The sequence below is a fragment of the Heptranchias perlo genome, unplaced genomic scaffold (assembly GCF_035084215.1).
Source record: "Heptranchias perlo isolate sHepPer1 unplaced genomic scaffold, sHepPer1.hap1 HAP1_SCAFFOLD_49, whole genome shotgun sequence".
NCBI classification, from domain to species: Eukaryota; Metazoa; Chordata; class Chondrichthyes; order Hexanchiformes; family Hexanchidae; genus Heptranchias; species Heptranchias perlo.
In genome coordinates, this window is record NW_027139505.1 from 6,261,866 (window position 1) to 6,266,145 (window position 4,280).

At 42.1% G+C, this 4,280-nt stretch overlaps 1 pseudogene; it reads left to right on the plus strand.

Moving 5' to 3' along the window:
- The first annotated feature begins 890 nt into the window (after window positions 1–890).
- Window positions 891–2,304, plus strand: LOC137313890 (probable G-protein coupled receptor 139; annotated as a pseudogene).
- Window positions 2,305–4,280: the final 1,976 nt, after the last annotated feature.

Genomic DNA, 4,280 nt, shown 5'->3' on the forward strand with positions numbered 1-4,280 from the left:
ATAGAATTGAAAAATAGAGAAGTCATTGTAAATTTGTAGTGAACCTTGGTTGGACCAAACTTGGAGAATTGTGACTGGTTCGGATCTCCATATTCTAGAAGTTATATATAGGCACAGGAGAGGGTGCAAAAAATATTTACTGGGATGATAACAGAAATGAGAGTTTATACCGAGCAGGAAAGATGGAGCATGCTGGAGATTTTTCTCTCGAAAAGAGAAGTCTCATGGGTGAATTGATAGAGGTCTTTAAGATTATGAAAGGATTTGATAGGTTAGATGTGGAGAAGATGTTTCCACTTGCGGGGGAGAGGAGAGCTCGGGGTCATAAATATGAGATAGTCACTAATAAATCCAAGAGAGTATTCACGAGAAACGTCTTTACTCAGAGAATAGTGAGAATGTGCAATTCATTCACAATGAGTAGTTGAAGTGACTAACACTAAGCTAGATAAAGACCTGGGGGCGGGAAGGAATAGAAGGATATTCTGATAGTGTAAGATGAAGGATGGAGGGTGGACGCTCGTGTAATGCATAAACATGGACCTGTTGGACCGAATGGCCTGTTTCTTTACTGAACATTTTAGGTAAGGAGTAGCATCAGTACTGGGAGATTCCACTTTCCATTTGTAAAGATTTTTAAAATTGTGTATTCTTTTAAACTGTCCAATAACCATTTCAACTCTTTCTCCGAATGAGACGTATCAAAAAAAAAAAACAGCTTACCTGAGTCTATTTGTTAAGTGACTGTAACTAATGTTAATTATGATGTAACCTGATTGACTCCCTGGAGGATTGATGCGTGTATAAATATAGGGATCCCTTCTTCCGCCTCAGCCGTGCGGTAGTCAGTGTCTTTCATCTCAGGCAGAATTCAACCATTCTCACAGAAAATGTGGCAAGTAACTATTCTGATGATAAAAGAGATTTACTACCCGATTCTCGCAGCCGTCGGTGTCCCAAGTGAGCCATTTTAAACTGATTGTTGTTAATCGCTGTTAACTGTCTCACTATTCTTACCGCATGTTGGACAAGGTAACTTTTTTCCCGAATGTCAGCATCACACTGTCGGCATTTACTGAAACCAACTGGTGAACAGCAGGTCCGCGTTCCCCTTAATCCGATAATTTTACTGATGTGACAGTGATATTTCAAGTTCCAACAAAGTATTTCAGTCGTTTTCCGGACCACTTGTCACTTTGCGCATAGTGAGCGCTGCAGCAGCTCATTACACTGTGTGGGTAGGTTTCCCAGGTAGTGACTCAAATATTAATCCTGCTCTCACATTACTCCGTCTTGATAATCACTCTGAATGTTAAAATGCTTTAAAAATATATCTGCATGGTTAATTCAATCAAACACTGGAGAATTATTTATCTTCTCTTTCTTTCTTACAGCCAACTTGGTGACAATTGTGATTCTCTTCCGAGGAAATAGCGGACTTTCCAAGTGTATTTCTGGCTACATGGTGGCCATGGCAACAGCGGATCTACTGGTCATGATCATCAATATAATCGTGCATTATATTTTAAGTTACCACTTCCCACTTACATTCCTCTCCCACACTCCCGTGTGCAAGTTCATTCTATACATGACTGTTGTCACCCTCGATTTGTCTGTTTGGTTCACCGTCTCCTTCATATTTGACCGTTTTGTATCTCTCTGCTGCCAGAAGTTTAAAACACGTTATTGCACGGAGAGAACTGCGGCCGCGGTTGGAACAACGGTCTCTGTTCTGGTGTTGTTAGAGGGGATCCCCTTTTTGTTTGCATATGAACCTCAGCAAATAATTAACAAAGTGCAGTGGGGCTGCCAGTCAAGTGTGACTTTTGTTCCTCCCCTCCAGGTGCAGCGTACGTCTGGTTTCACAGCGCATGGGTCGTTTGGCTTCCTTTTACTTTCATTGCCTTTTTCAATTATTTAACCGTCCGACGGATTTTAGTGGCCAATAAAGCCCGCAGGGGACTCCGGAGTCACAGCAGTGAGAATCAGAGTGATCCAGAGATGGAGAAGTGAAGACAATCCATCATTTTACTCTTCAGTATATCGGGAACTTTTGTACTGTTGTGGCTGACAGCTGCCGTGAATTTTGTGACGACCAGATTGACAAACACCGCTTATTACCGAGGCGACCGCACAGACCCGAGATATATCGCTACAGAAACTGGAGCAGTTCTGAAGCTTTTGAGCTCCTGTCAAAACACGTGTATTTATGCAGCGACCCAAAGGAAATTCAGAGAAGAGCTGATGAATGTGTTGCAATCTCCCTGGACACGAATTCTGAGATTGGTTGGAAAATGGGAATAAAAAGAATGAAGCCAAACGAGAGCTTCCTCTTGTAACTAAAGTTCCATTTCAACTCATTTTTCGGTGGAGAACAAGCGGCTTTCTGGTCATGGGAAAATGATAGATTTCTTTTGTAAACACTTCACAGTATTATATTATCATAGTAGGTACAACGCAGGTGGAGGCTATTCGGCCCACCGTGACTGATGAGGCTCTTTGAAAGTGCTATCCAATTCATCCCATTACCCTGCTCTTTCCCAATAACCCTGTATTTTCCTCCTTTAAATATTAATCCGATTCCCTTTTGGATGTTACTATTTCTTCCGCTTTGTAGCAAAGATTTGATGTCTGCTTTGCTTTCGTTTTTAATGCTTGTTTTTCTGAGAAACTTAAAAAATTCCTGGAAATTTAGCACATTTCAAGTTCAGGGATCAAATATAACAACGATGAGATTCAGCAGTGGAGCGGGACATATGAGCAACAGAGGTAAACCACCTTACACTGCAGGGATTGGGACAAATGGGCAACATAGGTAAACCGCCTTACACTGCAGGGACTGGGACATATGGGCAACCGATCGTAAACCGCCTTACCCTGGAGGGACTGGGACATATGGGCATCAGAGGTAAACCGCCTTACACTGGAGGGACTGGGACATATGAGCAACAGAGGTAAACCGCCTTACACTGCATGGACTGGGACATACGGGCATCAGAGTTAAACCGCCTTACACTGCAGGGACTGGGACATATGGGCATCAGAGGTAAACCGCCTTACACTGCAGGGTCTGGGACATATGGGCATCAGAGGTAAACCGCCTTACACTGCAGGGACTGGGACATATGGGCATCAGAGGTAAACCGCCTTACACTGCAGGGTCTGGGACATATGGGCATCAGAGGTAAACCGCCTTACACTGCAGGGACTGGGACATATGGGCATCAGAGGTAAACCGCCTCACACTGCAGGGACTGGGATCAGACGCACCAGTTAAATGTTTCAGTAAAGTTTCATTTGGTGCTGAAACAACCTTGCGATCGCTGATATTGCTAACTTTCCTGGAAGTTTGGTGTGAATATTGCAGGCGTGGGTCTCACTGTCGGACACCATTTCTCATTGACAAATTCGTGTGGGACTCTTGTCACGTGGTAAGTGTTCGAATGGAGGAAACAGTCGGTATTTGGCTCATCGATGTGACGTTTCGCCTCTTTTGTCCCAGATGCTTACTTAAAATCTCGATTGTACGCTGACTCGTGTCCCCAACTCACCAAAAAGTTGAAGTCTTCGCTTATTGTGTGCTATCGATAAAAGTATGATCAGTAATATCATTGATATTCTGTCTCATTCAGTCTCTCAAAAAAAATGGTAAAGGAATGCAAAAATGAATTATTTTTCATAAAGTTATTAACTGTTACATTTGATGCAAGTAAGTTGCAAAAAAAACACAGCTGGAAATTCAGGTAAAATCAAACTGATCGTTAATTATTCTGTCTTTGGCTAAACATTTGCAGATGGTCAGAAACATTTTTTGATAATTATCGACTTATTATGTGATCACATATTGATCGAAATGATAATTGAACTAAATAACAGCATCTTTGAATCAGTTACACATTGTTCATCGGTAATCTCACCTCATTCTGCGAGGAACGACAAGGAATGGGAACAGACTCTCAATGGAAAGAAGATGTAGAGTGTGGATGAACAGTGAGCCCAAGGAATTCAAATACTTAATTCCGAAAAAGTGTGTTTGCAGGTGAATGGTTCCATGATAAAATCAACATAATTTTTGTTTTTCACTTACATGGGCATAGGTCTCAAGAATAAACAAGTGAGGATAAATCTTTAGAAAACGCTGGGAAGGCCAGCGATAGAAAACCAGGTGCAGCTTCGGTCACCTCATTTTGGAATAGACATTGAATCCAAAGAGAGCGGACAGCGTAGATATACCAGGCTGGTGCCATTGATCAGAACTATAGTTATGTTGAGGGATAAGA